The following is a 14,049-nucleotide window of genomic DNA, read 5'->3' on the forward strand; positions in this document are numbered from 1 at the left end:
GGTTGGCACAGGATAGAGCAGGATTTAGAGCTCTTGTACAAAGGGTCACTATGAGTCACAAGCCGCTCTGCGGCTCGTAACAACAAGTTCTGTCTGGAGCATTTTTTTCTTTTCTTTCTTTTCCCTGCTTAATTATCCAAGAGGAGGGAGATGTTTAGACTTGGTATATTTTAAAAGTTTATGACAAAACTCATCTCTGTGGCTTCACTTTCAGCCAAACAGCAAACCTATAAGGTGAACATAACACCAGGGTTGCACTCACTCCTTAGAATAACCGACAATCAACATAAGTAAGGTTGCATAACGGCTCTACTACTAAGTGCCTGCACAGGGGAAATCTGCTATCAATGACCTCTCCAAAGTGCTAAAGAGCAATGGAGTCAGTTTAAAGACTAAGGTGTGCCTGCCCCGAGCCCTGGTATTGTCAATTGCTTCCTATGCATCTGCAAGCTGGACAATGAATAAGAGTGACTGAAGAAAAATCAATGTCTCTGAAATGTGATGTTGAAGAAGAGTACCGAATATCCTGTGCACCCCCAAAAGAATGAATAAATCTGTCTTGGAGGAAGTATACAACCAGGGTGCTCCTGGGAGGTAAGGAAAGGAAGACTTTGTCTTACATACTTTGGACATGTTGTCAAGAGGGGCCAGTCTTTGTTAAAGGACACTATCCTGGGAATGGTCATAAAAAGAGAGGAAGACTCTCAACAAGAACTGACCTAGTGGCTCTAACAGCTGGTTTGAGCATGAGAGAGATTGTGAGGATGGTACAGGACCTGTTTTCACTCGATCACTATGAGTTGTAGTTGACTTGACAGCACATAAACAACACTGGAAGCCTCGTTAAGTGAGTTTGAAGATTACCCTCAAGACACACACAAAAAAAATGGGCAAAATGGACCTGCCTCTTAGCCTCCAGAAGGCATGGTGGAATGATGGTTAAAACACTTCACTGCTGACCAAATGATTGGCTGTTAGAAACCATCAGCCATTTGTGGAAGAAAGAGAAAATAATGTATCTCTGTAAATATTTACAGTCGTAGAAACCCTATGGGGCAACTCTGTCTGTACAGGGTTACAGAGAGTTAGCATCCATTCCAGGGCAGTGGATTTGGTTTTTTCATTTTGCTTAGTACAGGGTTTGAATAGACTACTTCATTTCACAGCAACCCTTTCTCAGGCAAAGAACAATAAAAGCAACTTGGGGAAAAAAAGAGGCATTAAGAACTAATTCTTTCCCCAGCTCCCAGCCTTCTATGTTTCAATTACTCTATTGGCCAGCTAATGGTTATTCATCCCAGGGGGCTTAGCCAGTGAGTACAAATCTAAACTGATATTTAATTTCCTCTTTGAGGGCTTCAAATCAACTTCCTGGACACTAATGTAGTCTCATCTCCCATCCCACAGCAGTTCCCTAATCTCATCCCCCATCCCCCCCAAGTCTCCATCCCCCCCACCCCCACTCCTTTCCCTGGGGACACAATATTCCCCCAGGCACAGCTGTTAATTTTCTGTCTCCTCCCACTGCAGCAATTTCTAGAAGGCATCAGCTGATGATTCCTGCAAAACCCAAGTTCAGCGGCAGTGAGTGAGATAGGCGTAGCAGCCATTGGCTGCATTTTGATAGTCTCTCTCTTCTGAGAGGGAAACTGTGGCCAAGGATGAAAACTTCTGTCCTCAGAGTCTGCTCAGGAAAATTACAGAATAGCAAATGCTTTAAACGCAGACCTTTCTTACTTTGTTAGCTAATTAAAACGGCAGGCAGCACTGGTCCCTTTTTCTTTATCATGCACTGCCATCTACTGGAGATGTTAGCCTGTGCAACGGCAAGCCCCTCGTTCCAGCCCTCTTACAGGACTAATAACGAACATATGCACTCACAGGTGTGTGTCAAATCGGATCCGAAAGCTGAGCTGTAAAAAGCACGCTAATGGCCTGAAATCCAGAACTATTTGCTTTGTGTCTAAACACACGATGTACTCACTCACTCATCGCCTCGAGTTGGAACCGCATAGAGCTGAACCTCCATTGGACTTCCAAAGCTGTAAATGCCATGGAAGGAGATCGTCTACCTTTTGCCTTAAAGCCACCAGCAGATCTGAGCCACCAGAGAGGCATGGCCTTTGACTTTGCAGCACAACTCCTTACAGACTAATCTACCAGAGATCCCTATACGGTGCGTGGTTTGTTGTTATGTGCTTCCAAGTCACCTGCCACTCATAGCGACCCTGTGCAGAACAGCTCTGATCTCTATCCTACCCTGAGCCGATCTCACTGTCTCCGACACACCTGCCTCTATTGCCCAGTCACTCCAGTGTCCACAATGATTGGGTCACAACTCCGTGCCACCCAGACATTGCAATGCAGCCATGAAGGAAGAATGAAGGGGGCAGGTGTTAATAAGTACCTGTTATATGCCAGGTGCATTCACATGCAGGGAAGCCTTGCTCTGCAGCATCTCACAGATATCACATCTTGCACAAATTGGAGATTCGTGCCAAGCCCGAGTCGAGCAAGTCTCAGCGCCATTTCCCCAGCCCCATGTGCTTGCTTTGTGTCTCTCATTTTGGTTAATTCTCACAATATTTTCAACTTTCTCGTCATGCTATCGCACGGCACACTTAGGAGACCACAGTCTGGCATAAAGGTAACTTTCCTCTGCAGTTACTGCTGCTGTCATGTGCCATCAAGTTGGAACCAACTCACAGCTGACCTTCAAGCATGTTTTCAGAGGCTCTAAGTTACACGGGAAGAGAGAATTTGTGTGACTCCATTTACTGTAAGTCATTTTAGTGTGATGATCTGGAACTGAGCCTGCAGGATCTCTGAGTTGTGCATATACTGGCCTCGTTTACTTTTTACAGCTACCTCAGATAAGAGAAAGTGCTGTTGTGGTTGTTACACTCCACCCAGGGTTCACTCCTAGTGACCCTCTGTACATTAGATGGAAACACTAATCAATTTGGCACCTTTTCCACAATCTCCACTGTGCTTAACCCTACTGTTGCAGTCATTGGGCCAATCTGTCTCATTGAGGGTCTTTCCCTTTTTTTGCAAAGTGGGTGACTTTAATCCATGGCACTCAGGCCTGGTTTTAATTGGTTTTGGTGAAACATTCTTCTAAGTGGTATAACACTTGTCTGTCCATTTGCTGTACAGAGCTAACTCATGGTTGCTGTGATGCTAAACACTATGACACTGGTGTGTCAAATGCTATTAATGGTGACTCATGGTGGACAGTGTTTGGTGGAGCTCCCAGATTAAATCAAGCTTGGAAGTGGGAGTGATAGCTACTTCTGAAATAGCTTGCCTTTGGAAACTCTACGAATGTGGAGAAATGATAAAAGTTATACAAGTGTTCAGGTCTTTCATTCATAGAGTTGCTACGTATCATCTACAACTCGACAGCACTTAACAATAACAACAACAACAACTACTACTACTACTATACAAAGATGATGTCCTTCCCCAGGGATTGGTACCTGGCATAGTCAATAGGGAGATGCTAACTCAAAAGTTGCACCTTGCCCATCTGTGGTTCAAATCCACCACTGGCTCTGAGGGAGAATGATGATTAATTTCATCCCTTGCATCTAACAGCCTCAGAAAAATCACCAGAAGGCTAATTATGAGTTGGTTTCAATTCAAAGGCCCTGAGCATGGCTAATATAATTTAGCTGAAAGGTCATTCCCAGGAGTGAGTTCAGTTCTAGATCTAAAGGACCTCTAAGGGCCACATTTTGATTGTCACAACTGTGGAAGGGGTAAATACTAGTATCTAGTGAGCAGAGGCTAGGGATGCCACTCAGCATCCTACAAGACCCTCCTCCGCACAGTATGATCCAGCCCCCTCCCCAATGTCCACAGTGGCAACGCTGAGAGATCCTGTGCTATGCATATCCGCCACCACTACTGCTGTCCTCATGAGAATGCACTGAGTCAGAGCAAGTCCACAGGCAGCAGAAGGAAACCCTGCCCAATCCTGCAGCCTCCTCACAATCTCTGTGGTGCTTGCATTCACCGTTGGCAGTCAGCCCCTGGAAAAAGACACCAACGTTGATAAACTAGTGGTTCAGTGAGGAAAAGGATGGCCTTGAATGAGATGAAGTGACACACAATCACTGTGCAGTGCATTACTTACAAATCCACAAAGTAAAATGCAATACAAAATGCAAAAGCATAAAAATGGCCAGGTGAACTAGTCTGGCGCAGAAAGGAGGAGCCTGTTTTGTGATGGCTTGAGCTTGGAATTAAGCTGGTCCTAGCAGCCCTACTTTGAGCCAAAGTTTAGACAGACTAACTATAAACAATTATCAAGCGAACCAGGGGTTGTGCATTCCTTTGCCTAGTGACAAAGCTCGGAGGGCAGTAAGATAAGAAATAGAAGGATGCATGGAAAGAAGGATCACAAAGAGGAAGTAGGAAGGATGCCGTTACAGTGTGGGGATTGTGATCAACGTCATAAAAGCAAAGAATGTGTGAATGGCAAAACCAAACTCACTCAAATCACAATGAAAAGCAATATGCAAAACCAAATCTATAATCGATATTAAATAAGTGCTTGCTTTTCCTTTTAAAATATAAAATCAGACACACTTTTACATCCTTCAGAGCTCCCTCCCCAGAAAAGGAGCTGGGGCAACAAAGGCTAAAATAACTAAGAAATTAATGTATGTGTGTGAGGATGCCTCTAGTGGCCAATTTAGAAAACTACACCTGAGGGCTCAATTACTTCTGAGGGGACCCCTGCTGGGAGCGTCAAACAGCTGAGAACTCAGGAAGGAAAGTGCTGATCCCGTTGCTTTGTTGGTGGTTAAATCTTGTAAATCACCCTAGCCTTTGTGCACAGATGATGCAGTTTACAGGCAAAGAATGCACCCAAGGCTCTGGGATCAGATGGAAAACAGAGCCTTTAGCAAACACAGAAAAGCACACACGCCTGCCAGAGCAAGTGCTGGGCAAGGCCTAAATTGCACACTCAGGCCCGTTTCAAGATGGAAGCAGATAGTAGGGACGCATCAGCAGAAACACGATGCTCTTCTTTGTTTGGTGTAGAGACCTTCGTGTTTGTGGTATGACTGAACGACATTGCACACCACCTTCGGTGCCTCTTTGGACTAATGACCAAGGACCGATGCCCATTCCTAGGCCTCTGGACGTCGACAGTGCTTGGGGAAAGGTACTGGGCCAAGCCACGTGCTTAAAAACAGCTCTAGGGCAGCACCTTCAGGTGGCAGCCAGGACACATGTCATTCCTACTCCACCTTCCACACCAAAACCCCCTCACTGTTGTCAAGTCCTTTCCAATTCACACTGGTTGTGGTACTGTGTTCTGTGGAGTTAGATATGACTCATAGCTGACCCTTCAGCAGGTTTTTAGAGCCTGTAATTCACAAGGGAGGAGACTGTCCATCTTTCTCCTGTGGAGCATGTCCTGGATTCAAACTGGCTGCCTTTGAGTTGGCAGTGCAAGCTCCTTACCCACTAGGCCATCAGAGATCCCTTAAAGGGTCCTTCCCTAATGCTGTAAATCATTACAGGAAGAGTGTCCGTTTTTCTCCCTTGGAGTGGCTGGTGGATTCAAACCCCTGATCTCTTGGTTAGCAGCGCCACGTCCTAGCATGCTACATTACCAGAGCTCCTTCTACCTTTAATGGTAAAGGTTTCACCGCAGCAGGGTCCATAGAGAGTTGCACTGTTAACTCAAAGGCAGGTTCGAACCCACCAAGAAGGCTCAATGGAAAGGTGGACCATCCCCTCCCATGTGATTTTACAGTCTTGGAAACCCAATAGAGGTTCAGCTAGAAGTTGGTTCCAATTTGATGGCAAAACATACAAGAGGGGTGAAAAATTAGAATTTGCTCCTGGAGAGAAAACAAATTGGATTTTTCTGAGATACTTTCATTAAGTTGGGATAGGGAAAAAAGGGGAGAAAAAAGTTCCAAAACTGCCATCAAGTATAATTCAACTCATGGTGAGACCTTACACACTATGTCACCATAGCTCCTTAAGAAAGAAAGCAAAAAAAATGTTAATCACAAAGCTGGTCTCACACAGCCTAAGCCTCACCCTAGTGAATTGTCCAAGGAACACAATATATTTACTGATTTTTTTTTAATGACTCACTGTCACATCAGAAGTAACTAGTTGAACATATAAGACAGTTACTGTGCCCACTTTATGAATGTGAAAACTGAGTCACAGCGAGAGGGGCTCTGCTTATAGTATTATTATTTTTGGATGAAAAATGGGACCATTAATCCGCTAGACCAAAACTGTCTTTGTAAATGGACTTAATTGTGGGGGACAGTTGGGGGGGGTGTACAATATGAATAATCACTTTTCTTTTGCCTTTAACTACTGCATTGCCATGTAAATAATATACACTAGATCACACAGCCCCCTCAAATATTAGTTTGTGCTTCTGTGCTAGATGAAAATAAATGGAACAGTTAAATTAACCACAATCTGTTATTCAACTTATTTTCTCAATTGATAATAGTATGTTGTTGCTATATGCCATCAAATTGAAACTGACTCATAGTTGACCATCCAGTGGGTTTCCAGAGGCTATAAAGCACATGAAAGAAGATTGCCCATCTTTCTCCTGAGGAGTAGATAGTGGATTTGAACCAATAGCCTTTGGGTTGCCAGCCTGTTTCCTTAGGCCACCAGAGCTCCCTGACAATAGTATCTGGTGAAAACATCTATGCATGTAATTTCTTCTGGATAAGACATCAGCGCTGTGTGATCTCAGACCTCTTTGTGTTAAACTTAGTAGAACCTAGGACACTTTCTCAACACAATTTGCCTGGTTGGTGAGCAACACCTAGATGTGTGCCAAGAGATGGACCCAGAGGCCCCGTGTGACAGCCTTGCTGGTGAACAGCACTCAGACACACACTGTGAGCTGGCTGGGAGGTCTGGAGCATCATCACCTCACCTGAGAAAGCCCCGTGACAATGGAGGGGCATTACTGAAGCCTGAGCCATCCTATCAGTTGGAGGCCTTGCCTTGTGGCCCATCACCCAGGGATGCCGCCACCTGCCATTGACCAAAGCCAGAACACCTTCAGGCCTTCTGAACCCTGTTCCACTGCCTTGAAGTGGGAATCTCTGGCATCCATGCCATTATATCTGTATGTTTTGCTTGCTCTTATGGTTTCCTCTTAAGGGTATCGTTTACCTGCCAATTTTTGTATTGGGGAAGTGTCTTTGCATATTGCTACTCTTAATAGCTTAGCGATATATATGCTTGTTTGTCTATCTTCTGCTCTTTTGGGTACAGCGCTTGTCTGTCAGATGCTGTGTTAAAACAAAGCTCACAGATTAAGACAGACTCCACTTCCAAAATAGCAGGCCTTGGAAATCCTTATGAACAGTGACTGTGGCAATGTGGTCAGGTGTGTCAGAGATGGTGAAGATGACTCAGGATAGGGTAAAGTTTAGCATTATTGTTCATAGAGTCTCTCTGTGAGTCATAGTTGACTCAACAGCATATAACAGCAACAACATTCTCCACAGAGAAAATGTTGCTATCCATAATATTGACGGTATAGGTAGATGTCCCAAAGTCATGAATCTAGTGATTTTAATAAAGCTAGGAAAAAAGAAATAGAGACTTCTACTTACTAAGAGACCAGGGCAGAAATCTGAATTTTTCTATAAATTACACCAAAACTTAAATTACCATGGGACTCAATTTGCATTTATATTGAGATTTTTGTATCAGTATGAATTTAAGCCCATGCTCACCCTGGTGGCTGGTTTTGATCAAGAAGCTTGAAATATTGTAATGTTTGTTGAATGAATGGTCTACAAAGATATGTGCCCACCCATCATCATTTCTCCCTCACCAAGACAAAATGTGAGTGGCATTTAAATGTCAACCCCAAGTCGCTCTTATCAAACCATATTGCGTGGCCAGTTAATGGTCAGCTTAACTCTGACACTGATTGAGTGGAATATAAAGAAAACACAGGGATATCATTATTTTAGGTTGTTGTTGTGTGTCGTAAGTCGCTTGAGACTCATAGTGACTCTATATACAACAGCTCTGAACTCTGTTCTATCCTGAGCCAATCTTATTATCTCTAGTATGCCTACCTCCATTAGCAGAGTTACTGAGTCAATCCATCCCATTCCATTCCATCCCATCTCATCAAGAGAGAGTCTTCCTGATGTTCTTCTCCAAGGACTGATCCCTCCTTGCAACATGCCCAAATATGCCAGACAGAGCTTCGGAATCCTTGACTCCATGGAGCAGCCTGGTCTCGCCCTCTCCAAGACAGACCTGTTTATCCTCCTGGCTGTGCATGGTATATTCAATACTCTTCTCCAGCACCATAGCTCAAAGGCATCAATTCTCCTATCATCTCTAGTCATTGTCTGGCCTTCTGATACATAGGGCATAATTGCAAAGATTATGGCCTGGATTAGGCACACTTTAAGTCTCCAGACTGACAACATTGGCCCTTCCGTACTTTGGTGAGGTCCCTGACAGCGGACTTCCCCAATGCAAGTCTTCTTCTGATTTCACACTTAAGTTAAACCACCAGTTAGCAAGTCAAAGGAAGCACAAAGAGAGTCATGACACTAGAAATAATAATTCACATTCTACAACATGGGGGCGCCCTAGGATGCTCTAAACAGTTATGCATTAGGCTACTGAAGGAAAGCTTGGAAGTTCAAGTCCATCCAAATGTGCCGCAGAAGAAAGACTTGTCAGTTCTTGTACAGAAAAGCAGCCATTGCAAACCTTGTGGAGTACATCTTGACTCTGACTCGTGTGGCTTTGCCAAGGCTTGGAATCAACTCTATGGTAACTGGTTCTTCTGTTTCTGTATTGAAACCACTTCTTGGACTCTCAGTCTGTACATAGTCTCATGCTGGCCACTATCCTATCTGTCTTCATTTGCAACCACTGTGGCTGCTGTTATTATGTACCATCGAGTTGGGACCAACTCATTGGAAGGAACCTCCTTCCAGAGGCCAGAGGCCACACATCACAAAAAAGAGGTTACCCATGTTTCTCCTGTCCATCTGCTGGTAAATTCAAACCACATGCCTTTGGATTGGCAGTGCAACTCCTTACCACCAAGCCCCAAGAGTTGTGTGTTAGTCGTAGGAGATGGTTCTCTTATGACCTCATTTTACAGCTAAAGTTCTAGACACTGACATTCAGAGATGTCAACGACCTCCCTCATCATCCATTTTTAGAAATGGCCAGACTAGGTTGTATTCAATTATGGTCAGAAGTATACACTCTTAAGGGCCTTCTCCTGCCTCTCAGGCAATGAATAATAAAATGCTGTCTTCATAAACTCCAGAGGAGCATGTACTATAGCTCAGCAACACATGAGCAAAACTGAACAGCTAGGAACTTCTGTTTCCAGAAGAGGGCTCCCATATCTGATCGGTCTTTCTCGGATAAAGTAATACACGACACCCAGAGTTTGAAAGCAGAACGAAGGGGGCCGTCAGAAAGCACAGGCATAAACACTTCACCTTTTTCCTCTCTCGGAGTTCACTCTGGAATCCTCTTGTATGGTGTGGGTGGTTAATTTGGCCTTAGAGAAATTCCAAATTTGTGTGTAAGTAATTTAGGATTTAGAGCCAAAGATGCTTTCGGAAAATGGTTATTCCCTTCCCAATGCCTGTGTAGTTAGCATAAGATAATGGGGCCACCTCCTGGAAGAAAGGGGTACAATTGTAAATGTTTGCTTGGATTAGCAAGGGATTTGCTGTTAGCACTGGATTTGCAACACTAGATCCATAAAGCCTTCTGTGGCTAGGGAAGCTTTCTGTGTGGCCCCTGGCCAGGATGAGAAAAACGGTACAGTGAGGCCTGAAAAATCAGACAAATTTGTTTTCACATCACCAGGATGGGACAAATATCTGTAAAATCGGAACTCATTCATATAACACTGTCATTTTTTTAAAAAAATATTTGATATTGGTTTGCTTACAAAGTTCATACGCATTATGTTTTACCCTATTCTTCATTCACATTATGTTGTGTGCAATCATTCCCATGCATTACGTTTTCTAAAGTCAATGTCATTCTTTTTGCCTCCATGAGAGAGCAGCAGGAGCTCAGGAGAAGAATCTTCACAATTCCAGTGAGTGTTTCTCAGGTGCAGACACACCCTGTGGTCGGCCTTGTCAGTGGAGACCTGCGTGTTGCCATGGAGCTGAAGAGGTTTTTATTCCCCAGATTTAACACAGACAAGGAAGAAAGCCCTGGTGATCTAGTTCTGCAAATGAGCCAGCAAAGACCCTCTGAATCCTGGTGCTCTGGTGCACAACCTATTAGGAGACAGACAGGCTGAGGCACTGTTCTGTTTCCATGAGAAGTGGCGACTCTGCAGCAGGTAACAGCGATTACGACTTGTTGTGTCCTATTGCATTGGGAAAGTCTGCTGTCAAAGACCTTTCCAAAGTACTGAAGAGCAACAATGTCAGTCTGGAGATTAAGGTGCACTTGATACAGGCCATGGTCTTTGCAATCACTAGCTATGCATCAGAGAGCTGGATAATGACTAGGGATGAGAGAAGGAGGAGAATTGATGCCTTTGAGCTGTGATGCTGGAGAAGAGTATTGAATATACTATAGACTACTAAGAGAACAAACAGGTTCGTCCTGGAGAGGGTGAAGCCAGGCTGCTCCTTGGAGGCAAGGATTCTGAAGCTGCCTCTGACATACTTTGGACATGTTGCAATGTGGGATCAGTCCTTGAAGAAGGACGTCAAGCTTGGGAGGGTGGAGGGACAGAGCAGGAGAGGAAGATCCTGGATGAGATGGATTGATTCAGTCACTGGGGGCATGGGGATAGGTGTGTCAAAGACACTATGATTGGCACAGTAGATAGAGCAGTGTTTAGGCCTGTTGTATATAGAGTTTCTATGAGTTGCAGGCAACTTGACAGCACATAACAACAACATTCCTGAGTCATCTCTAGAAAGAGCTCTATTGATGTAGTCAAGAGGGCATACCATTATTAGCCTAAAGGCCATGGCTTTCTGGCAGTTCAAATCCACCAGTTGTTCTTTGAGAAAACGATGGGCAATTTCCTCCTGTAGCCTTGGAAACTTGAGGGAGGGTTGACCACAATGAGCTGAGTCATCTCTCAGTCAAATTCTCTGAGTCAAATTCTTATTTTTCAAAAAAATCCATTTTTATTTTCTATTGGTCTGTATACAAAATTTGTATACATTGTGTTTCATAAATTCCTTCATGCATACTGTGTTTCATACGATCATTCCCATACATTGTGTTTTATATAATGAATCACCACTGATCTCTGCCCACCATTACCCTTATTTTCAGGTTTCCACTAGATCTTTCCTAATTCCTTCACCTCCCCCTCCACCACTCACCAAACTCTGTGACCTTGTGATATTCCCCCTCCCCACCCTCAGTCACTCTTTTCCCTTTCCTTTCCTCTTTGGACCCTTGTACACATCCTGCTACTTATCCTTGTGTTTTTACAATAATGGCCTTATGCAGTATTTGTCCTTATGAGACTGAGTTGGTTCACTCCACATAATGCTCTCTAGCCTCTCCCATGTCATACAGCCTGAGTGCTGTATAGTATTCCAATTTAACCAAATAAAAAATAGTGTTTTATATAATTTCTAAAGCTGAAAAAGTACCCCAAAGCCCATTATAATGTGCCACAAATACATGGAGATTATCAGAATAAAACTGTTAACAAAAGAGCTGTTGTTTGCTTCTACTCTCAAAGTTCAAATACATTGTATGAAAAACAATGTAAACTTTGTAAATAAACTAGTAAAAAAAAAAGAGCTGCTGATTGCCTTCAATTGGACTCTGAGTCACAGTGACTCCACCAGACAGAATCAATTTGCCCCTCAGGGTTTCCTAGGCTGTAACCTTGACTGAGGCAGAAGGGTGGGTTCAAACTATCAACATATTAGCACCCAACAGCTTAAGCATGGTGTTACCAGGGCAACACTCTTTCATTGTTAAATTCTGGATGGATGTTTTGTTGCCTATTCAGAAAGATTAGCAAGTGTTAGCGAGGTGTTAAAGACAGACTAGCAACATGCTGGGACGTTTTCTTTAATACCTGACATAGACTTGAAAGAGAAATTACATTCTGTAATATTACTGTAAATCAGTAATAACAAATGATGCAAAATGCACACACCACCCAAAAACTAGGGGTGATGGAGTGCGGGCTACTCTCAGAAACGCAGCTATCAACCTGTCAGCCGTTGATCCAGCAAGTCACAGAGGCTCTCCAGGGTGGACACTGAAGGAGCTTTATCAAGGAAATGCAGGGTCGGTGATTAACTCACTCAGCCTCAAGTGGGGGAGACAATTGCACTACTTTCAATCAGTTGTCAGAGGCTCCACTCTTGCACCCTGGGTTTAAAAGAATGCCCTAGATTAGTTTATCTTGTACTGAAAGACTCAGTGAGGTAGATTGACACAATAACCACAGCGACAGGCTTAAATGCTGTACAAATTGTGAAGATGGCACAGGCTCGGGCAGGGTTTTGTTCTGTTGTGCATCAAGTTACTAAGAGTTTGAACTGACCCAATGGCCCCTACGGATGAGGACAAGAGCTCACATCGCAGAAGTGTGGCTTGCCAAAAGCACATAATTAAGGAGAAATCTAGGGCACAGCCAATTCTCAAAATGTTTTGTTATTCATTTTAGAGATTTCTGTTGGACATTTTGCATTGGGGAAACTCTCTAAAGAAATCTCTGATATCTTCAATTTCTCTTTCAGATGACAGGATGGGGTTATATGTCTGCTGCCCTGTATTACAGCAGCACGTGGCTACGGAGGTTAGGAGAAGGGGCTATTCCACCGAGACAGTCATTCAGAGTGTAAATGCACGATGGATTTCGAACATTCTGCTTTGAAAAAAAGTAATAGAGACTGCAAAGAATTTCTATATTGATTATATGTTGAAACAGTCATATTGGGATATGTTGTTTCTGTTGGGGGCTGTCAAGTCAATTTTCAACTCACAGCAACCTATGTGACCAACTACGATTGCCAGCCCTCTAGAGTTTTCTTGGTAATCTAGACTTTTCTTGGTTATAATACTTGCAGAGTCCAATCAGTAAGTCTTTCTTCCTGCAGACTGCTGGATGAGTTTCACAACACCAACCTTTCTGTTACCAGCCAAACTACCATTACTCCACCTGGGTTCCTTCAGGCGACATTAGTTTAAATGAACTACAGCATTAAAATAAAAACAGCAATAACAACAATACACCTTTTATGTGTTTTTCTGTATCTTTTACAATACATCCACTAGAAAACATAAGCTAACATGCGTGACTTCTGTTTTATTTCCGCTAGATTGTGTGGGCTTACAGAGGAGCCATGATGCCATAATGCACAAGTTTAGTTTGTTTGTTAATGCTGTTTTAGATATTCTCTGTGGTCTTTTACTGATAAACCTGTCTGTAAATACATAAGAATTCTTCCAGTAAGATTGCAAAAGGCTACATAAATGGGTCCTTTGATTTTATGTGGCCAAAGTCACTTGCAGATAAACAAACAGCTTGTTGTTGTTGTTGTTATGTGCCATCAAGTCGCTTACAACATATAGCGACCCTGTGTACATAGCCGTAAACTCTGCTCTGTCCTGTGCCAAACGCACCGTCTCTGATACACCCATCCCAATTACCCCAGTCACTGAATCAATCCACCTCATAGAAGGCCTTCCCCTCCTGTGCTGTCCCTCCACCCTACCAAGCATGATGTCCCTCTCCAAGCACTGGTCCCTCCTTGCAACATGTCCAAAGTATGTCAGAATCCTTGCCTCCAAGGAGTAGCCCGGTTTAACCCTCTCCAGGATGAATCTGTTTGTTTTCCTATCAGTCCATTGTATTCTCAATACTCTTCTCCAGCACCACAGCTCAAAGGCATCAATTCTCCTTCTATCATCCTTTGTCACTGTCCAACTCACTGATGCATAACAAGTTATAGCAAAGACCATAGCCCGCTTACCCACCTTTATTCAGTCATCTTCTATGTTAATAACCTTTATCACCAGTCAACT

The sequence above is a fragment of the Elephantulus edwardii genome, unplaced genomic scaffold, assembly GCF_000299155.1.
Source record: "Elephantulus edwardii isolate Elephantulus edwardi_28Jun2011 unplaced genomic scaffold, EleEdw1.0 scaffold00162, whole genome shotgun sequence".
NCBI lineage: Eukaryota > Metazoa > Chordata > Mammalia > Macroscelidea > Macroscelididae > Elephantulus > Elephantulus edwardii.